Source organism: Bombus terrestris, chromosome 15 (assembly GCF_910591885.1).
Source record: "Bombus terrestris chromosome 15, iyBomTerr1.2, whole genome shotgun sequence".
NCBI lineage: Eukaryota > Metazoa > Arthropoda > Insecta > Hymenoptera > Apidae > Bombus > Bombus terrestris.
Window position 1 is genome coordinate 8012529 of NC_063283.1, and position 23981 is coordinate 8036509.

The following is a 23981-nucleotide window of genomic DNA, read 5'->3' on the forward strand; positions in this document are numbered from 1 at the left end:
GAATTATTTTCCATATGTTAAACTATAATTTTATTTTGATATCGAACGTAAATAATATGATTTTTATCTTCTAATATTTCTATCTCTTCCAAAGATATTATAGTCAAAATTCTTAAATATGAGATGGATTTATTATTAAATTTATTGGTTGGTTTATTAAAGAGACGAATGATAAAATTATAATAGTCAATGTTTAAAATCACTTTAAGTACAAGCACAGAGATATGCCAGTCGTAATCGTCTCTCGCCCAATGCTACTGTTCAACTCTACGCTCGCCGTTCAACTGTATGGCTCGCTATAATGACTCGTTACAATGACTGTCCTAGAGACCATGTTCGTCTATTTGTATCGACCGGTGTTATTATAAAAAGCTCAAATGTAACTCCGATTGACGATTACAAATAATGGCTACAATATTTTTTCTGGAGTTCGTTTACCTTTGAACTTAGCAAACCAAAGCAACGTTGGTATTCCAAGGCACAATAATATGAGTCTCCCCCGATTCAAATCTTTCTTTGACTTATGTGCCGCTATAGATAATACTCCGTGAAAACTATCATTAGAGAAACTCGTACGGTATACAGTAGATAATAAAATTAATTATCGTCTCCGAGAAACTCGGAGGAACTTGGCCAATTCTCTTAAAGGTTAAATCGCGGTAGCTTCCTGTCGAATTAATTTTCGAATCGTCTACTTACCGCGGAAGTTTAAGCAAGCACAAGTATACCCAGTACGTGACTGTTCGTCGATATTTTCGATCGAAACGATACATCGCGCCTAGTTCTGCACGAAATCACATCTGGGAGACCTCGAGGCGGTTGAAAGTCCTCCGGCAATTAATTCTCGCGAGGTTGTTGCTCGAATCAACGTAGGGTTCACGCGAGCTTTCCTCGATCACGGACGCGTGGCCTCAGTTTGTGGAAAGTTCGCGACGCAGCAACGCTGCATCGTCGCTTCTATGGTATGTCTCGCGTGCGCACTAATCAACGAACTTGCGTACGATACGTTCGCCAGAAATTACGAGCTGACGTCGGAAGAAAGGTAAATCGATTCGTGAATGTAAATGAGGGAGGAATACTTCGTAACGGTGTTCGCTTTTCGCCACAACGCTTGTTACTATTATTAACATTATTATTATAATTAAGCGGCGGATGATTATGCATGTATATGAAATTTATAGACGCAATAATATACATATATAGTATGTAAAAATGCACGAAATATAAGAATATAAAATATTTATCGTATTATTTAGAGGCCGAAATAAGTTTCCATTCGGATATTATTTCTTCAGGTATCATTATAAAACTATGAATTTGTATAGATGTTCGCAGTATAATTGAAATGTCCTATGTTTTAGAAACTGGTAAAATGTTGTGGAATAGAGAGTAGAATGTAAACGATAAATATTGGATTCTTGCTTAGTATCGTCATAATTAATAATTCTTGAAGCACGTGTAGTGGTAGTTGAAAAATTAAACTTTGAATAAGGATATTGGATATCGATAATGTTTAATCCACCTCGTCGAAGGAATTTTGGTATGGAAAAAGTTTTCTGCTAGATTATTATTACAAGTTTTGATCTTCGAAGAAAATTATTGGGAAATATAGGAGAATCATAAGTTTCTTACGATCTGTTGCGAAGTAAAGTGATGATACGTTAGGCAACAATAATAAATTAATATTGGAAGTGGAGGTATCCAAGAGTTTGTAATGTAATAGAGCAGTATAGCTGGAGGAATGTTTGCAATACATTGGAATACATGTACAAGGGTCTATACAATAACTGATCGAGTTCTAGCTTAGTTTAATTGAACCCTAAGTGATTCCTATACACGTAGTAATTGAATTCTAACTAAAATCTAAACTCTATCTCTTCCTAATTTGATTCTCATTAATTTAAAATTAATATTGCAGATATCACTGATAAATTCCCTTACTTCGATAGATTTTTATAAAACAATTTTCTATAATAATAGAAGTTTTAATCGATATTTTTTGAATTCGTAGATTCTATGAAACACATAGTTATTTTAGCTTTTGCCCAATAGTGTACATATATATGTGTATACAGTAGGATATATATATCTTCCTATTTGAAACGTATTTATATCTCAAATCCTCAACACGATTTTTCCAAATTCCATCACACCAATCTCTCCTTCAGCCTCTGAAATGCACCGGGATGTTCATATCTCGTCAAGAAACGAACCAATCAGCGAACAGAGGATCGAAGCAGCACGCTTCGTTGTACCGCAGATGATCCGTGTTTCCGAAAAATAAATCTGACCGCTGACGAGGAAACGAAGCAACGCGCCGACACTCTGGGAAATACAATTGTAGAAGAAAGAACAGACGAAGGAGGTCAACGTGATTCCTGATTTTCTTCTAACTCTCTCTCTTTCTCTCTCTCCACCCTTCTCACTCTCTGTCCGTCTTTCTCTCTCTGGTTTCTCGAAGGGTGAGTTTATCGCGGTTAAGGTGGCGTGCGGCGGGCTCGATTCAACGGTTAGTCGATGCAATTTCCGTGGACGTCGGTGGAAAGAGTAACACCAGCGAGAAAAATGGAACCTAGGGCAAAACGAAGAAGAGAACCGAGCTCCCCGACTATTCTGATCTGCGATCGCGTAAAATTATCGCTCTTCGTCGTTGACAACGCTGTTACATACGCAAATCAGAACCCTGTTTGATTCCCCTGTTTGATTCCCCTGTTTGATTTCCCTGTTTGATTTCCCTTTGCACGCGCACGAATTTTTAGCCGCTGTTAACCGTTTGTTGTCTTTTACACGCAACGACGATAAGCCGTTCTCTCTGGTGCATTATTGTCTCTGATCGCGTTCGGTTAGCGTTTTAACGAGCTTCTTCGTCTTTAATGATTGACCATAGAATATTATTTAATAAGTAGCACTAGACCGTCAAATTCTGACTCTGGGTAAACGAAATTTCATTTGCACCTAATAGTTTCTCTAAGCTTCTCGATCCAAGCAAGCACCCATTTCTTCTTCGAATATTCCATGTTTCTAATCGGTCATTATCAGCCCGAACATGAACCGAAGTAACGAGAATAATCCAGACAAGAAGCAAGTACTAAAACCGACAAGTTGCCGTTAGAAAACAAGGCTCATCCCTTCTTGCCTCGGTTTTAAACAGCAAGAAACAAGTTACCCATCTGATGCTACATCTTAACCAGTGGCGTGTGCTGCAACAGATTCTCTCCTCTCATTCCACTGTACATCGGTTGCATCGACAAATATGAAGAGGTTTACCGAATCTACCGGGTATTCGGTTCGGTCATGGTCCCATGTTTAGAGACAAGAAAATGAAGGGAGAAAGGGTAAAACGAGCAGGTTTACGACGTGTCAAGGTTTCGTAGGACGCGGAGGGAAACGAATCCTTGGGAGCATTCGTAATCCCTGGCTTGTAGCGGCAATCGGACCTGGCTCTGACATGGTACGGAAGAACGTTAGCTCGAGGCTAGATGCGTAACTATTGTCATGACTTAACTCGAAACATCGTTCATCCAAAGTGGACAATAATTTCTCTGTAGATAAACGGTGTTCGAGGCATCAGTGGCAGGGTTGTTCGTATGAACCCGTGATTCGTCGTTGTGTCCCGTACACCTGTTCTCATGCGTGGGCGTGTATAGGTGCGGATCGTACGAAATTGCATGCAGTTGCTCCTACGTAAACCAAATGTACGCCGGATTAGAGATTCATAACCTGTGCTCCCCTGTCTCTTCTACCTACCCCTGTGTTCGAGCCCTTTTCGACGAATCGAGACCAAGACTAATCTGGAACGGAGACTCCTCGTTTATCTGCGCTTCATGGACACCGAACCGTACGGGTTATCACGTTCACGGAGCAAAATCGCTTGGGTCGTAACACGAATTTTGCTTCGCGTATATACACGTACGTGCTTCGGTCCGCCCAGCTAGCTCTGATTCAATCGTATGTTATTCAAACAAAATTGAATTTCTCGGCCGGGCTGCTTAATCGGCGAAATTAAGCAGCACACGCGCCGCCTGATCTCTAGAATCAGTTTCCAACCGGTTAGAAAAGCAATTCGTGCTATGGTATCGATTACGATGGCGCGTGTAGTTCCGGGCATAGTTCGCGGCGAGATACGCGATATCGGCGGCCAATTAATTCGATCGGCGTACTAATTACGAGCTAACGGGCATACACAGATGTTAGAAAATTTATGTCGCGTCTCGCGGAATTTATCATTGGCCGACCAACAGTGAGCGTCGAAAGTCGTGTCACGATTAATTATTGTTCACGATGAAAAACGTTTAGTGTGACACGATATCGTTACAAATGTAATTATAAGCGACATAAAATTGATTGAAAGAAGAATTAAGACTTAAATGTTGAAAGACGAGTAAAAACTTGAATATATTTTAAAGAGCATTTACTGAGAAATGTGCACTTATTGCTTAAATTTAATTAGAAAGAAAAGAATAAGTTTTTATGATAAAAATAATTACAGATAAGAAAAAGAGAAAGAAGAAAAAAAGAAGAAAGGGATTACCAAAAAAGAGAATAAACGTCCCGAAGAATGATCTGTAAATTTCCAAGACATCATAGACTGGGCTTTAATTAACGTGGGATTTGAATTCCAAGGTTTCATGAATATTTATACGAAACTGAAAAATACTTTCGCAAAGTAGCGTGGGTGTGCTTTGTACACAACGAGATAGCTGTCAAATAGGAAATGCCTCTCGAGTCATCGAGATGCAGCAAAGGAAAGTATCAACCGTGCATCGTGTCACAGAAAGGGCATCCCGGCAATCTTTCACTCCACTAATTCAACGCCTCCGTCCTTGGGCCCTCCTTATTTATCCCCGTTGCGCTTCTACCCCGTCGGTTCGAGCGAAAGGGATTTTTATTTATGCATCGTCTGCTTGTTTCTGCTTCAATACGTTTCTCTTCTGCTTAGACCTGTCCAACGCTATACAAATCCTCCTCCGTATCTTATACGTGGCTAAATGACGCGGAGCAAACAGGTTACAGCGTGTACCAGTTTGGTCTAAAAGTTTATTAACGTCACAGACGTTGATTTTTCTTTCTTGATTGTTCCCTCTTGATTATAGTTGAGAAGGTTCGACGTATCGTTTCAGAGGTACGGACAGAAAAAGAATAATCTCGTTTCATTTCCCAAGCCGCAAACCGTCTCGTCCCTCGAAACGGGATGGGGCGAGACTCCTCTCTTCTGTTTCCTCTTTTCTTTATTCTCGAATCGAAAGAATTGTTCGACAGAGAAACATGGCGAGCGTGTATGCAATACACGTTTCCATCGAGAGAAATATAAGGATCGTCGTTGCAAATGTTATTGGAGGCGTCCGGGGACGCGAAGTGGATTGGAACGAGTGGGTTTCGCAGAATTGAATTTAGCCATTCTCTCATTATTTTATTGGCGGTGTATCTCTGTGTACGACGATGAGACCAGGATACGTGCCTCGCTTGTTGCTTTACTGGATCCATTTTGGCTCGGAGTCCCTTAACGAGCGAACTGTGCAGGACAGCTCTACGCTTTTTCGCGCGATTCCACGCTCGTTTCCCTCTTCTTTCTCTATTTCTCCCCATCTACATTCTCCCTTCGCTGTCTCTATTCCAGTCGCTTATCCGTGGCCAGAGGAAAGGCTTTGTGAAATTGCAAGAGTTATTTGCACTTTCCTCACCGAGGGACTTTTCGCCGGGACAATGTATGTCGCAGAACGTTTGTGTCGCGATTGAGCAATTAATTAATGCCCTTGTGTCGCGCACACTTCTCTTTTACCATCCTTTTCGTTACTCTTGTAAACGTCACTCTGCAAATACTTTTCCCTACGTCCATGCTGGCCTCGAAAGAGAGATAACTGTTTAAACCTTGCGTTAACTCTCAATGAGCTTCGAGTCGATTAAATGAAGAGAAGGAAACATTAAAAACGTAATACTCTCCTTTTTTCATATTTTATACATAACTCATAAAAGCTTTGCGGTTTGTTTCTTTTATTCGTTCGCCAATAAGCGTTGCCAGAGGTAAACTTGCGCGCATTATAATAATCGGAAATTCGTGGACGCCAGAGAGGAAACCGAAACGCAAGCACAACTTTCAATACACCGTTGACTAATGCACAATGCCTGTAAACCGAGAGTTAATATCCAAAAAGTTAATCCTCGTACTCGTTCGCTTCGGCGCTTTTATGCCCCGGGTCACAGCAGCGCGAATCGTTTTCCCTCGAAATATCGAATAACGAATATTTTCCTTCGACAGGATCGACGCGTGTCAAATAAAAACGACCCACGACTAGGTGCAAATGAAATTAGAAACAAACACGTGCCGATTAGTTCCCGAGTAATTTTTCTCATAGGAAATTTAATACAATCGGTCGAATGGAAACGTTAAAATTAATCAAACCGAATTAACTGATTTTATTCACGATTGGTCACGACGATGAACTGCAATTTTTCAGAATGCAAACGCTCTTTTTTTTTCTTTTCTCTTCGTGGTTGACAGTGTCAGCCATTGAAAAAGAATAAAGAAAACAACGGTAGGATATACAACAATAACACCTACAAAAAAGCAAATACGTCGCATTCGTAGGCAAAATGCGGAATGCATCATAAACTTGGACATAGGTAGACACGCATGGAACATTTTTGCGGATGCTATTTTTTACGTTTTTTGTACGCTAACAACGAGATCCTTCGAGCGGAGTTTGTTGTATTGTGAAAAACACTAGTGTAATTGAAACGGCGAGTAATAATGAGTGTATTTCCTCTTTCATGAAACGTTTCCACGACCTCCTTAACCCGCCCATCAATTATTCGCCGCTATGAAAAGGAGATATCATGGGCCGCGTATGCGTTCTTGCCATAATTTCGTCGAGAAAATGTAGCGGTAGAAAGTTGAAAATGGACAAGTAACGAGGGGTACCGGTATTTTCAAGCTGGAATTTTGACAGAAAATACAAATGCCCGGTACGAAGTATGCTACCGGAAGTCACGCGACGGAAACATTTTTTCAGAGAAACCTTTTGCGCCGGTCGGTACGTGGTATCACGTACACTCAACTTTTACCTAATTCTGCGGCTTGCCCCCAGTAATACAGTCGTTCACTGTCGCCGGCTGCCTCAGTAATTTAACGTAGCATCCGAAAAGCCAAATTTTTCTTCTCTGAAAATGGAAACAGGAAGAAAGGAAGTTTTCCTCGTTCCATATCTTTACGAGGATCGTTAGTTTCACGAATTTATAACAATTTCTCAAGAAAATTACAGTCGTCTGGGTGTTTCGATATTTTGGTAAAAAGCAGTTGTGCGAAGATCATAAATCCGGGCATAACGATCTCGAACCTTCAAATTAAGGGCAGCAGCAATTTTCTCAGACCATCGCGTCCGTTGGATAAACATAACTTTTAAAGCTACAAATTACTGCAGGAACGATCTGGTGATGGAGGAGACGCCGCCCAAGTTAGCCTCATCATCAGCGAGGGCGTGCCATTAATCTGCGAGAGCTGTTCCAACGCTAATCGAGGTTCGACCAATTATGTTCACCACGCATCCAAAATGGTTATCTGACTCTTACTTCATGAATTAGTTGGCGATGGAAGTTGCGAATGAATAGACAGATCGTCTTCGAGTAACGATCTTTTCCCCTCTACAAAACAATTGCAAACTCATGGTATCACAAGGGAAAGAGGAAAAGAGAAAAATGATAAAATTTCAATTATCGACAGACTGACTAAGTAGGATCGGTGAAAATTAATTAACGACGCTACTGGTCTTGTTCAAGGAAATCTTGTTGAAAGTACTCTCGAATGTTTCATCCTTGGTACGTTCCAAATTTATTAATTACTTTTAAACTCCACTCGCAAATCGGTATTTGCAACCCGGTATTTAGCGTTCTCTCAATTATGGATATTTAGTTCGTGCGGAAGTAATTTGAATCGTGATAAACACGGAGCACCTGCATTATTTAATGATCGATTTCAATCGACGATGTCCGCTCTTGCGGACATTTAAACATTTACCTTCCATCGAGGGATGGACTGATATCTTCTTCCCTCAAACATATCGCTACCATTTGACATCGTCTTGTTTATCTTGTCCGAAGATCAATTACATTGCCTCGATGAGATAAATCATTTGGAATAAATTTTTTTCCATCCTGTTCGTTCCTCTTGCAAAAAAATATATACTTTGGGGTAAGATAGAACTATTTGAGTCGGTTGGATATTTAGTTCAAACTAGGAAATTTACCTTGTTCAATTCGGTTCAAAATAATTTTTGGCCGATCTGCGTTTGGAAATGGACTATTACGAGTTTTCCTTAGCCCTGTCCATAAGATTTTTCTTGCTAGGGATAACACTTTTTCAATTCCCGTTGTTATATTAAGACACCCTCTGCTATTGTAGTATACGTTGCGTCTTAATTTTCTAAAACTTAGTTTGGTATCTGAGAGGTTCATATACAAGTCTGATTATTCTTTAAACAATTTACGATTGAACTTTAAGATGTTAAAACTCTCTTTCCGTTTCTTTCTTTCTCTCTTAGCTGACTCAAACCTATCTCATTTTACTAACCTTATTTTACGACTTAACCAACTGTTACAGTGAGGATTTATTTAAGCGCTATATCCGCCTGGATCTCTTCTATGCTACATTTCCAGTCCGATGTAACTTAAAGACAACGTAAATACAGACAGGAACTTGAGAGAACAGCGAGTTTCAGGATTAAAGTAAAATTATTCGTTTTTATGTATTCAAATGTCCAGTTGTACGAAGGAGAATGTTTTTCCACCTTCGTGGGGTTGGAATGTTATTCAACCCTCAGCCTGCCACGAGTACTTCCTATTAAGGATTTGCATACCTTACACATCGCTTGTTTGCTGCCAGATTTACGGCCGACCCTTTGCTATGAACTCTAGCGACTTCGTCCATTATAACCGTTGCTTCTCCTAATATATACAATGACCCTTAATTGCATGCCAATGCTCGGACGGATAAATTTAAGGCGAACACGAAAGAAAAAAATCTCTCACAAACTCTCTCCTGTACGTTCTTTAATTATTAGCTGGCCAGTAGTTGAGAAAAAGTGTAACGAAGTACTAAATCTCCTTTATGACGACCATAATTGAAGAACACACGGAAAAGGTATAAAAATTCATTTATGTTGATTCTTTTTATCATACCCTTTTGTACAATGATATTAAAACTACTAGTTATATTCTTTCTCTGTGATCTTCAAATATAAATAGACAGAAAAAGTCGTTGTTTTGTCAATTTGCATATCACTCTATTCGCCTCGTCGCAATTACGTCTGATTTAGATTAAAAGTTTCACGTTTAATCGATCGGAAAGAAGCGAAACACGTGAAAAGTTTTTTTAACTCGATCGCAATCTTTAGCCCAAGAGATGACATTAATTCGCAGGGAAACACACGAACTCGCTCGCGTATTTGTGGTACTCACCGCGAGCGTGTTTTATCAAGGAACGATAGCTAAACGGGAACAAAAGCTGGTCAATGTATTTCATCCAAAGCCGATCCCGAGGGTACGTCCTGGTATCTCTCGACTCATCCTTTCGACGCGTACGCCTCCTCTATTCACCGTTCTCTGACCGACGATCGATCGCCTTCCAAGAGCATGTGTCGACCTTTCTCTCCTTGTGGACTCTATCCACAAGAACTGAGAATTCTGCCGGTTTCACGAGTTTCCAAGGGGGATTTTACAATGAAACGCACATGATGAAATCGACGGGAGCTGATATAGACTGCGGGCAAAGTGGGCCGTGTTCCATTCGTCGCTTTTAACCGGTTGCGAATAAATCAAAAGCTCGACGTTCGTACTTTCTGTAAATATACGTCGCACGCTCTCTTCCGTTCGACGCTTCTATTTAATATAACACAAGTGCGGACTCGTTGTTTATAAATTTGTCCATATTCCCTTGCCCCGATACGTTCGACACGTTTCTTCGAGCCTCGCGGCTTCATTTACGCACTTTCAACGAATGATACTTGAATATCAGTGGATTTCTTCAAGTAAAGCGCAAGTGGTCTTTATAGAGAAACGAGGTAAACCTAACGAATTGCTTGGAAATTAGTAAGAATTTGAAGAATTACTACTCGTTCGAGATCACGTATTTTCGATATCGTAATGAATATTCAAGTAGGAAGTACTAACGAATTATTATTAATTGTTTCTCCGACAGTCTACGTCAATTATTAAAGTTTCTACGAAACGAATAAGTATCCTAGTACTTACGAGCCAAGAGTGAGATCTAATTATAGTAAGTGACATTTCCTGTAACTCTTAAACATCACCTTTGCCTTAACGCGATTCCACCCTATCGAATGATACTTTCGTTCCCTCTAACAGGATCGTTGTTGTTTACGAGCAGTCCATTCGACACATCAACGGTCACGGCATACTTAGAGGAAGACAGTCATTCATTCGGATGAACGTCATTTACGATGGCGAGCTCATTGTGTCATTTCGGTGTTTGCCAGCCTATCACCGAGTAACGATCCATTCGTCGAGGGATGAAACAGTAAAACGCTATCAGGATAAGACCGTGCCATTTACCCGGGAATTTCGGTCGATCTAAGCCACGAGGGTCCATACGCGGTTCTAACCGTGGAAAAGGTTCGACGTAGTTAAGGTACGCAAAGTGAACTGGAGGAATACGGAGAACGTTTGAGGGTTAAAAGCTCTCGATCCCCATTGGCTCAACCATTGCCGAAATCTCGTGGGTTAAGTTCCGCGTCGTTGAACGACTCGAGTTTAAAAGGAATCTCTATACTCTTGGCATTATTCAACTCACGTCTGTGTACGAGTAATACAACCGACGAGGTAAAGAATCGCGAGTCGTTCGATCATCAGGCAGCCACAATTGACGCAACACGCGGGCCAGATGCGGATCAGACGTATTGAAAGGCTATTTGCGGGACGGAGGGAAATTTGCGAGAGTGCGAAATAGGCCATAGGAGAGAAAAGTGGGCCACACGTGGACGAGAGAGCATTAGCATACATCGAATGGTTGGCATTGCGATGTCGGCTAATTAGAAGGACAGATCGGTTACATATCGACGAGACGGCGCGACGCGACGCGACGCGGTGAAGCGTTCCAGTCAGCAGTGGCTCCTGCTGCTGCCAATGGCTGCAACTCGTCCGTAGAACTGCATAATCGAATCTAATGGTGACTGTAAACCGATGCTAATCGATAGACCGCCGCCACGACATCGCCTTTGCCAGAGAGGTCATTATGCGCAAGCGATTTGCAATTGGATTTAACAAAGGAGAGATAATCATTCACGACGGTCCATTCGTTCGTTCCAGGTATTTCTACGCCTCGTTCGAAATCATTCGTGAAACGTTTAACTGGTTCCTAGAAAAGTTGATCGAACAGAGAGTTTTCTAGCTATCACTTCGCCCAGGGACTATCTCGATTATTGATCGGCCTCATTGACGTTCTTGTTTCAATTTCGCTTTTATATCGTAATGAAAACACGTAGGGCCGTGGCGAAATATCGTCAATTACCCAACTCAGGGTCCGAACGTTTCTCTCTCGACCGAGAGAATTTACAGAGTCGCCGTATTACAAATTCGCAAAGAATCTCGTGAAAAGTAGGCTCTCTCTGCAAGCTTCTATTATTTAACCAAAGGAATCGGAAAGCCGATCCTTGCTACGCGAAATCTCGAAAGAAACTCTGGTTGAGAAACGGATAATACAACGTAAATACTGAATCTTTCAGGCTTCCGGGAAAAATCCAGCTTAAAGTGCGTTCGTGTATTAAAACGTAATGTAGGCCAAAAAACTGCCTATTAACGAATATCTGAGCACCGATGGAAGTATCATCGTGGTTAAATATTTTTCTGTAAACCGATTACTGCCGAGCATAAATTCACCTCATTAAGTTCAACGTTTCATCCCCTTTTACTCCGTTTCGTAATCCGTTTTCAACTTTTACGGCCGTGATACATCAATATGCCGCACTTGTCGCGCGTACAAATGAATAGAAATATGTTTGTACCTTAGAAGCTGCACAATGATAAACGTTATTACTGGTGTACTTGAAAACATAATTTATATCCTAGAATGGAGGTGTACGCAGTTAAATTAAATGTATACATTTCCTGAATGGGTCAAATAAAGCAGGCATATATCTTGCAAGCTTGGAACAATTTTCTTCTCGTGCGGAAACTTGTGATACATGCAGACACGACTACAACTTCGTTCGAGTAGCGAAAGTACCAGGTACACGAAGAACTGTTTCCTCAAACCGTTCAATTATTAACGTCATTTGCTGATGAGAACTTGTCAGGTAAGCTGCCTTTGTCCTCTTTATTCTTCCAAAATTTTATCCTTTCTTTCTTGCCATTGTTTGAAACCTTCGTATAGTCTCACATCATACATAAGTATTGTAGCAAGTTGATTCCGGCCCGACGTCTGACTAGAGCGGTCTGCTTCTACTTGCGTTTGATGTATAAAAGAGGCGTTATTAAAACGGCGTTGTTGCTTAGACACTTTCGCCGTTTCGCCAGATTAAACAACGTAATCTCGCATAATATTACGAAAGTAATTGCTCCTTGTGGCGTTGGTGTAAGATGAAATGAATTTTGAGAAAGGCATGCCTACGTGTGGGAATATTGAAATAAGGATCGGGTTTCGAGATTATAATTACGAGTTGCAGTTGTGCCTGGCAACGAGAGAATAGTGATGAAATATTCCGACCCTCCCACAGGAAGTTTCGCCCGTATCTGACAAAGAAATATTTAATGGGAACATGGACGTGCCGCGACGAAGCAATGGAAAACTTTAGCATCTGTCCTCGCGTCGCCCTTGCCAGTCCCATTCAGCCTGCATTTCATATCGGCAACGCGATTTACACAATTTGTTAACGGAACTTTATTTGCCACTTTAAGACGCGCGAAACAATCGACAAACTGGGAATAACGCGGTATCATAATCGCGTTTGTTAAAGAGTTTCGAACTCGAATCCCCGTGTTTCTAAGTTGGAGCCGCGATAAACGGGTCTCCCCTTTGAATTACTTTAACGAGAGCTACAAACGAAACCCGGCTGAAACAGATTCCATGTTAAAATGCAAACGGCGGGATCGATACTATTCTCGGTTAAATGGTTGTTTTGAAAGGACCAGCAATTGCCCCGTCGATGCCACGGCCGATCGGAGCAGCAAAATTAGCTAATTGCAAATTATGTTTACGATCTTGTTCTCCCTTTGTACGAAGAAGCACTCGTGCGAGTATTCGTTCACGTGACTTGAATTTCTTCGTGGTTCCTGAAGGCGCAAGTAAGATTGCGAGCGAAGTGGATGCGGATCGAACGTGGTCGGCTTGAAACGATGGTGTGCCGATAAGGAGAGAGAAACCGATGAATTCAGAAGGCCAGATAGAAAGTTACGTTATGTGGAACACAAAAGTCTGTAACACGCGAAATAATCTCTTTGTAAAATCACATTTCTCCAGCGTCTTTTCGAGATATAGCAACAAGGCCAATAAGCGATCCATCCATCTGTCGACGAGTAGTATTACGTCAAGCTAAGCAATAAAGTTTTCTGTTTGCGAGAGAGGTAAAGAAACGAATATTGCCGGGATGGAAGGTTACTTGTTCTTATCAAATTGCAGCGGGTAATTGAACGAACTGGTCTGCTTCTGACAGACGAAAATTGAGAAATAGGATTCGCGGAAGAACGTCTGATACGCTAAAAAGTTGCCGCAAAAACGAAGGGGCAGTCAGGTGAAGTTAATTTGTGATGCGTTATTTATTTCTTCGAGGATTTTTAAACACCAGTCAAGCCAACGCTATTGTTGCGGGTAGAACGTTCGAGGGCCAGGGCCATAATTCTTCTCCGCTATTTTTGGGTCGATAGCTTTTATAAAAGATGTCGTGGTCTATCCATCAATTCTACTGGGAAATTGATGATTATGTACAAAGGATACGAACGAGAATATGGGAGAACGAGATATGCAAAAACTATTCGAGATAAAAAGCACCGAGAATTTCCATTTTCTGCAAAACTCGAACGTACGTGGGGCGATTTTTTTTTCTTTCTACATGGATATCGGCCATGAGATTCGGTTGCTGCCTCGCCTCAGAACGAATTTCCAATATTTTTTGTAATGTTACACAATTCGCTGTTACAAGAACGTTACCCGTTAAGACTGAATGCGTTAAATTTCAATGGAATTTTTCTCCGTCGTTCATGAATCAAGAATGGACGAGCCGATGCGAAACTTTTACGTGGCGATAAAACCGAGAGAACAATCCTTCGCGAAATATAACGTAACGAGGATACCAGATAACACATTTAAATTATAAACAAGCATAAAAAGAAGGCCGCCGAATTGAACGTCTCTTCCTTATTATTCCTCGTTGTGCCTCGTTGTGTGTCCTGCAGGCAAAGTAATCTCACGATAATTTCAAGCAAACGAAGAATAAGTCTTTGTCGGTACTAAATAAAGCGATTTTGAAACTCTCAGCTGTGATGATAAAGCACGACGGCATCGAAAAGGCACGAGACATTTTTCCCATAATCAAGACACCTCTTCGTGCAGCCGGAAACAGGCCTCGACAATGCCTGGTCGCTCGATATTCTTTCACGCAGCTGCGCTTTCTTTAATGAAACTTTCATAAATCCGGCGGAGCTAGTACTTTGTGATTGCTCGCGGAATTAGACAACAAGAAGCTCGTAATCGGGTCTGTCTACCGTCTATTCGGAATTCTCGTCCGTTCCCCGAGGGTATTCAGGCATCGTTGCTTTGTACACGACCAGTCGAAGAGGCTAAAGCCGACCGAAGTTCTGTCTCGAACACGCAACGACAAGGGGCAAGTCCTGACCAGGCGAATGCTATTAAAAGCGTGGTCGGTGTGGCAAGAGCTAGCGCGTATTAAGAAGCTTCCCTACGACCCGAATAAACGTCACAACGACCGACTAATACACCGTTCCGCGCAGTTGCCGGAATAGAAATGGCTCCGCGAAGCGTAAAACATTGTAATCCCGATGTAGTAGCGGTGCAACCGAGTTATCTCCAGGGAAAGCCCGGAACTTCAAGGCTTCTTTCGCGCAATAAAGTCGCGCCGACATCGCTATATTCGCTATTTCGGTTCCAACGTAATAAGACCAACGAACGCGAACATATGGTAGTCGACGCGACTACCGCCTTAATTTTGAACAACGAATAAGCTACGTTTCTAACTTATACAGCCTGTAGCGATTCCATGCACCGTTGTACAATTTGGGAGTTGCTTTCGACGAGTTTTTCGTACTTTATACAGTTTCCAGCGAGACCACGTTTTATGGTTTTATCGGCCGGATATTTCTTCTTTTTTGCGAATGATATTACGTCGAAGTTATCGCGAAGCTTTCTTGCGTATGTTTATGGAAGGACGTGTAAAAAGATCAGAGATCCATTGGAAACTTTCCAAGCCTTTTAAGTGATAAACTTTAGCAATTTAGTCGCTCGATGGTCTATCGATAGACGTACAGCAGTTAAATTTGATAGTTGAATTAAAAGTAAGAAACGTGTGATTCCGTGGGATATCGATCTATGTGAATTTCCGTTCCATTCATTCTGCTTCCTGTTTTTCCTTTTCTTGCGCTACACCCTGACAAAGATGAACAGCAAGAGTAAAACACTTCGAAAAACATCGATCTCGTGGATAGAAAAACAGAATTTTTTCCTAGGAAAGTATTGTTCTCAGTGGGAAACGGAAAGAACCTTCATTTCTCATTTTAAATAAAATTCTCTGTATAAGCTCCCTTGGCTTGCTTTCCCGTTAGAGGTAAAGGTTTTCGGCTTCGTACAAATGATAGAAAGAAACAGGTTGAACCAGACAGAGATTCCAAGGAGGAACAATTAGTTCTCAGTGTCCATTTCTTCAACCACCTTACGTACTAATGGCTCTTGGTAACATTTCTAAAATTGACGGTTTGACAAAAAGAACGAGAAATTTCCATAAAAGAAGATTAGATTGAACGATCAAACGAGAACTTACGTTTCATTAAATCCCCCTACATGATTCATGGATGAAGCTGTTCCACGGTAATTTTTGGAAATCGCGAATATACATGTAGTAACTTAATAGGTCTTAGAAGAAGGACAAGTAATGATGTTTTGGTTTAACAAATAATATTCAAAATAACGAACTGATTACAATATTGTTGTACGTCTTATTATCATACTCGGCTCTCAACTTCCCAATTCACACTCTCCGGCTCCTCCACTCACACTCTCCAGCTTCTGCATTCGCTCTCCCTGACTTCTCAACTAACACTGTACGCCTTCTCAATTGACTAATACCCTCTGGGCTAGCATCCCTTTGTCTTTTCTTAGCCCCACCACGCATGTGTTCCGCGAAGACCCGTGGCCAGGGTCACGTAAGCCTTTTCTACGAAACTATTCACTTGAAAGGACCGACGACACACTGATGGACTCGACGACGCCTCGGCCCTCGCGACATTGTTTATAGATATCTTAGACCTTTTGTCCACGATACTACATACATATATATCTGTTCTAAATCATGCGGTCCCGAAGTTGAAGCATTCAGCGTAAAAGATAAATACTAGGAAACTTCTGTTCTTTCAACGAGATTCGTCAATTGACCTGTGCGTTTCTGGTTAACCGATCAAGTTTGACCTCGACCATAAATTATCGTGATTCCATTTGAGCTTTAACCCTGAGGGATCCTGTGTCGTCAATTCTAAGGAAAGGGGAAGGGAATTTAAATGCGAAGATGCTTATAATCTTTATCACTTCTCGTTTTCCCCTTTATGGACTTACAAAAATTGCATCTACTGATTAATTAAATCTTCGGAGACACCACGATCATTCTCCAGTCCGATATTTACCGCGATCCATTCACCGTATAACGAAATAATGGTGTTTTCATCCAATTTCCTCGGAATACTTTGTGTTCATAAAAAGATGATATTATCGGGTATTTAAGAAAGATGCAGCGATATGAAAACGAGGAAAACGTTCTGTTGCAAGAAGGTTCCTGTCGTTGCATATATCAACGAGAAAATGAGAGGAGATGGAAAATGAACGATAAGCCGAGAGAAAACAGGCGAGAGAGGAAGAGAGAAGATAAATTGGAAAAGTGGATTGAAATCGAAGCGGAATCGGGTTTTTCGTCGATCCGGCTTGTTACAGTTATAGCGATCGTTAACGTTACAAAGATTATCTAACACCGGTTCGGGCTCGACTCGTTCATCAGTCGCTGTCAGATTTAACTACGTACTACTCGATTTTGCTTCGAGGGCGTAGCCCGGGTTGGCTCTCGTACATCGAAACGAACGCGCGATAAAACGGTTCGATTAAAAGCTGATTTTCCGACTGATTTTGAGCCCGACCAATCTTCCCAGAGGCCCTAAGTACACTGGATGGAAAGGATAGAGGTTCGACTAACGGAAATCAACTTACCCCGAGATGGTTTCGCATTTCGAGTCGGGCATTTTCAATCAATCTTGGCGGGGAACTCGGCCTGATCGTAAAGTTCCCTTTAATGTATCGAGCGTAGAAAGTCTTGGACAGAGATTGCTCCTCCATCGAAACGTTATGTTCGATGTCATAAACAGCGATAAGACCATGCACAGGCTGCTGAACCGTCGACGAATTCGTGGAATTTGATCGTAAAGGAAAATATCCGACGAGCGTCCCAACGTCATCTTTCAAGCTTAATTCACCCTCTCCTTGAGAAGCAGTCGAGCTAGTAATCGGTGAAGAATGGATGGAAACTGCTATCCTCTTAAATGAAACTGGAATTCCAGAGTGGATGGATTAGAAGATGAACTATCTACCGGATAGAGGAAGAAAGGGAACACTGACTGATTCGTGTATAATGATCTGTTTTGTGCAATTTGGGGCGCGATTAACAAGCAAACTAGCTACATTACCAGGGGTTGGGTTTCCTTAAAGTTTGATTCTATTCCATAGACGAATTGTAATTGTTCTTCTATCAAGTGGTCGATATTTGAGTAGTATAAGATCCTATTCTCAGTCTAGCGGATGTTGAAATGCAACTGTAAACATTTTTAATATAGCAAGTGGAATTTTATAATTAAAATGAAAAGATATCTTGTAAATGCGTAATGTCAGAATATCTAAATGTAGAGTCCATTAAAGAAACATAGTAAAAATTTACAGTACTAAGTGCATACGTTATTCTACTTGGCGGATTAAATTCGCGAAACGTTTAATGGAGATGGCATTACGATTAATAGCACGCTTTCAACTATCATATAACCGTTAACCCTGACATGTTTGTTTTACCAGCAAGCGCGCAGTTTCCATCAAATTTGCGAGTATACGTGCTGTAATATTTATCGAAGGGAGTTCCTTTAGCTTCGCTTTACCAAATAACGCTAGCAATAGCACGTGCGAGGAATTTATTATAATCCAACGTGCAACGATCTACAAACGGTTTTCGTTTGTCTTTGATGTCCTCGAAATATCTTTGTTACGAGTGAAACATAAAATAAGCTTATCACAGAAAATACTACGTCGGTTACTAAAACGAAAACAACGAAATATATGCCATTGACTTTAAAGTATAAAATACTTGAAAACAATGATATTTCACAAGGACAAGATAAATAATAGCATTTTGTAATACATTTTCGTTCGTTTACCTCGGCTCGTCAAGCAAAACTGAAGTCGACAGTGTGTTATTCCATCCAAAATATTTGTCACGACGTCGTTCCATCATCGAGAAGATTCACCATCCAACCTGACTTTCACGAACCATCCATCGATCTGACTGGCTTTCCGTATTTCGGACTTTGACAAACTCCGATGTTATGGACGCTTATTGCACACACGAATTGCTTGACAATGAATTATCCCAATGAATACATATCAGCCGGTCGATCAGCTAACATGATTATGCTCGTACAACTTCGAACACGTATTTTCTCGAACCACTAGATTCAGTAACACACTTTCGCGATTACTTCGATTTCTCCAACCTACACTTTCCACAATAAATTAATCGATGTCTTAAAATTTACACACGATTGCTTCAAAAACAAGCAATTCGATTACTTTGTTATACAATTAGTAATGTAACACAAGTTATACAATTGACGCAAGGGGTCCATGTTTACGACACAACGTACAAACGACGTATTCGCAGTAGCGTTTCATTTCGATAGTTGTAAGAATTAACACGAAACGGCTCTGCGATCGATATTCCGGTCGATGATGCGCGCGCAGCACTGTTTACCAGTTTGATTTGTGATACGCATATCGTGTAGTTCTACGCTCGATTTTACCGTGGCTTTTAGTATTCCTATTAATGTTGCAAGAATATAAAGGATTTTTTATGAGATTACCAGGAGTTCGCTATTCATAATTGTTGGATGTGGTAAGTCAAGAGATTCATATTTAAACATTTTGGAATTTAATATTTGAGTGTTCTTTCGAAGCACATTAGTCGTCATATTGCATATAATACTTGCATAAATTTCAATCGATCGTGGTACAATATAATTCTCGCAGAACATATAACGAGTTTGTTTCATAAATACTTTAGAGGTCTTCGACATAGAAAAAGAATACGATTTAGTAAAATAAATAGGAAAGACATTTTCCGTTGAATTTAAGCAGAACAATTCTATTGAAATTTAACCTTATACATAATTCTTATAGGTACTAATAGATGCTATTTTATTCGTATTATTCGTTTTATTTGTATCCGGTTCTATCTAGTGTTTTAATTTATAGTAGTGTCAGTAGAATCTTTGGTGTTTATTGCTTATTTTCCCCGATTTCTTTGATTAATACAAATTAATTTCTATTTGATCGATTTTGTTTCGGGTAATTTCTTTCTGTAATTTAATTTCTTAAAGACATATTACATTACATTTACATTTACATTTTAAGAAATGATATAAATAATGGCTTCAAAAGATGAATTTAAAAATTTAAGAAATTAGAAATGCTAGTGACAGGTTAACTTGTTTTCCTGGCAAATAGATTAAACAAACTATGGTACTTCAAATTTTGTCAAACACCTTCAACCTCTTGATCGTCTACATAGAATGTAGAGAATTTCTGAAGTTGAGTTTGATGGCGCGATGTGGTAATTGTCATTCAAATATGAATTGAACGTGACGATATATATACCCGTAAAATTTGGAATAAAGGTAGCCATTTCGACTAGGGATGACATTTATTACGATGATCGCGGTAGAGGCTCGCCTTTAATCTGTTTCTTTACGATCAGCAAAAGAAACTGCGATTCTTTCGTTCGATATTGAGATATTCGACGTGCCGATATTCGGCTCGATATATATAGTTCATGTAAAGATCGCGAAGGAGCAAAACCAGCTACCTCAAATCTATGGATTTAATTTTACGGGAAGCCGAGAGAAACGCTGAGCCAACATCGTAAAATCTCTGAAAGTATCCTCTTAGCTTGGATTTCTTCGAGCAATCTGTAATTAGATCTGTATCATTTCCAATGGAAATTGTGACGGATGGAAGCCCATATCAATTATACGCTCTCTTTCTCTCTCTCCCCCCCCCCCTCTCTCTCTCTTCCTGTTTACGACATTGAAATATCGAATTAAGCGTGACGCGATAATTGCTCAACCGATGAACGATTACGGTTCTCGAAAATCTAAAATCTTCTGATTCTGGGGAACAATTGCTCGTAATTTCTTATCTTATATTCCTCCTCCTCTACTTCGATATCGCTATATGCTGCTCTCCTTATCCTATTATAAAATTGAAGTTTCGTTGTATTTTTCGTCTCTGTTTTTCTTCATTCAATTAAAAATATTTACGAGACAAAGGGAAATTCGTAATTGTTAAAAATTGAAACGTATACAGTGGCTACAAAAAATATTTGTACATATCCTTATTTTCCAATGAAACGTTTCTTTTATCAAATTCTACGTTTCATTTTCATAGTATCAAATTTTTCTAGCCATATGAGAGAACTATTAAATGATATGAAATTTATGAACCTGAGATTTTTGAGTCTGACAAATGCAATGATGTGCAAATATAGTTTTTATAGTTACCGTATTTTTGAAAGAGACAAACAAAAGCAATTCCAAGTTGAAAGTGCATGGCTATAAAAGAGATTCGAGATTTTTATTTCTTCAAGAGTGTCTCCACTTACATGTTTCGGCATTCGAAATGCGTGAAGCTTTAGCTGCTTTTATGCTCGCACTGTATTATTTCCATCTAAACTACAATTCAAAGCTAAACGATAGTTATTTGGATAATATCGATTTCGATGTGTCATTTATTAGAAATGCAGTATTTCACATGCATTGGTAATTCGGTTAATCAACCAGTTAGTATGAAAATTACCAGATTTAATATCGTGTCGACACTGGCGATAGTAATGAAAGATCGAATCCTCGGAGACTCGACCGAAAACTGACACTAATTAAATATCGTAGCAGTATTAACTCGTTCAATAAAGAGCCATAACAGTCTCGTGAAGAGGGTGGGTGGGCAGTCCACGGAATACACGCGATACGAACGTAACATCGCGGCCTCTTTTCATTCAATTACGTATAAACTTGTACATTACAAGTGTATTATTGCTATACAAAAGTTGCACCGTTGTAGATGTCGCGCTGTGCCGCGTAGTTAAACAAGACCGGCACAGAAAATACGATTTCGATTAAATTACCTTGTTGACATTGTCTCTCGTTGCTCGCTTATTATCCTCTGATGTGGATTTTGTGTTTGTATTATATTTAACAAATAACGCGACGAGCTTCGTTGGATGATAGAAATTTATCTTCATTTAAAATGACTGAGTTTCTATTTAATTTTGCGTTAAACGTTATTAAATATTCAAAAGAGAATGGAAAATAATATTTTTCATAAATTCAAGGCGTATAGGATATTTGAATATATAGGAGCATACTTGAATGAAAAATTATCGCGTTAGTATTGTACTTGGATCAATGGATTGGTTGTATAGGTCCATGCGTGGACGAACAGTGTAATCAAAGTTGGGATCAATCCGTTGATTTATTTCGACCGGTATAAATATCCGCTTTCCACTCGGTACATTTTCACACCTCTACGCACTGTGTCGCGTCGATAACGAAATACGTCATTTTAACGAGGCCATGCGTCAGAAATATCCCATCAAACCGTCATGAATAATTCCTTTCTTTTGTTCAATCGCGCGTAAACCACCCAATTCCAATTATCCTTCTCTGTGGTCAACAATAAAAACTTCTTTTCTAAAGAGTTTGCTTGACTTACATATTCATACAGATCGTTTTCTTTTTTACTTTTTAAGTAATCACATTGATTTCCATTACCATTTATTACCAAATTACCATTTATATACAGCTCGTTCGCTATATACACATGTATGAACACAAGATACTTTTAGTATCAACCATTCTGTTCGAGTGTGGAAATCTGCAGAAAATATTTTCTTCGCTAACGATATTCTTGCTTATGGTATCGCAAGTTATATCTCACAATATCGTTCTCCATACTTCACACTTTATTCCTTTCTATTCCTTTCCGTTCGTCCTTCATGCTGCCGAACAATTTGTTTCTGTTTCTTCGTAACAAGCAAAGAATCTTCTTGCCCATGTTCAAGCATATACCTGGATCAGACATCGAAGCCAGTTTTCTATTTCTGGGCAAATCCTACACTTTGCTTTCTTGCAACAAATCCCACGCTTCTGTTCTGAATGGCTTCACCTTCTCGTGCCTTACCTTTACGATGATACCCTTCTTCGCTAACGACATTTTCCCAGTATTTTCCCTTTGTCCAGAGATTCGGTGTTGGCAATAGAGTCGACTTGAAACTTCGTTTCTCTCTCTTCGTGCCTCTGATCCAGAAAATCCTTAGTTGGTGGGATGTATACGTGGCCATGTGAGTACGTGCGTGTGCGGCCACGGTTACGTAAACGTGTTTGCAAGGTGAACGTGGGCTAGTCGATGCGAGGAGAGTTATAGTCGCTGGAGAGACTGTTGCTGGGTTCCTTCGGAGCGAATATTTCCGCGGGTCAGGAATACAGATGCCTGGCAAATGGTGAGACAGGAAATGGAGAAGGGAGAAAGGATGACTGAACAAGGAAGAATATAGCGAGTCAACTAGGAACGATCAGGGATGAAGGGAGACGCGATGTGTTTGAAAGCCCTAGGGTGCGAGGAATTGGATTAAAACTCGAAATCGAGTTGTCCTCTTCTTTCGCGTTCAGCCAAATTTACTTTGCAAACATTCCATATCCTCGGTCGGTGCGATACGTCAGTTTTTCGGTCCATCGGAAGATGGGAACATTGTCGTCTATTCTCTTTACCATCCTCGTTGTTTTCTTTTCGTACGTTTATTGTTCTTTTCATTCGCACTGTTTTTATTTTCTTACCACCTTCGAACCTTCGCGCGAAACTCTCTATCGAACTGAATCCCTTTAAAAGGCGAATCCGAACTGTTGATAGTAGCGAAGGAAACGAGTTAACGCTTGATATCGTGATTCCATTACGAATGATCGAGACCGATTTTCAAATTTCCCCGATCTTTCCTGATAGTTCAGCCGGACGTTTAATTCCATTCCGAGAGTAACGTTAAGTGCTAGAGGAAATTTGCCGGATCCGCATCGACTCGGCGGTAAATTTCATTTGCGTCTCAATGTCCGTGTCGTACCTTCGTCTTGACTAATTAACGTTGCGTTGATTTCGTTTGGCTCGCTTTCCATCCTCGCCGTTGGATAACTCATTCTACGACATTCTCGAAACCGAATCGAGATATCCTTTGTTCGTCTACTGCCCTCTTAAGGATTCACTTCCTTCCCTTCATTATGTCTCGCTCGTTTCTTTCCAACGTTTCCACCCACTCATCCTTTCTCCTTTGTCCGTTACTTTCTCGTGTTCCTTTGTTGACTGGCCTGTCGATCGTCGAATGGGATGCCTTCGATCCTGTCGTTAGAATCTTTTCCAATAACACGTTTGCTTGCAGCCCCGCGACGGCCAATCTCATTTGCACGTA

At 40.4% G+C, this 23981-nt stretch overlaps 1 long non-coding RNA gene across 2 annotated transcripts in view; it reads right to left on the minus strand.

Annotated features, from left to right (window-relative positions):
- Positions 1-19141, minus strand: part of LOC110119910 — a 45337-nt gene extending 26196 nt beyond the window's left edge. Inside the window, exons 1-2 of one of the 2 annotated variants that reach the window (XR_007226516.1) lie at positions 18634-19141; positions 17426-17760 (exon numbers count right to left, since the gene is read on the minus strand). This is a non-coding gene — a long non-coding RNA (uncharacterized LOC110119910). The remainder of the gene's footprint in view (positions 1-17425; positions 17761-18633) is intronic. The other variant, XR_002308427.2, reaches the window with a different exon arrangement.
- Between the last annotated feature and the right edge of the window lie 4840 nt (positions 19142-23981).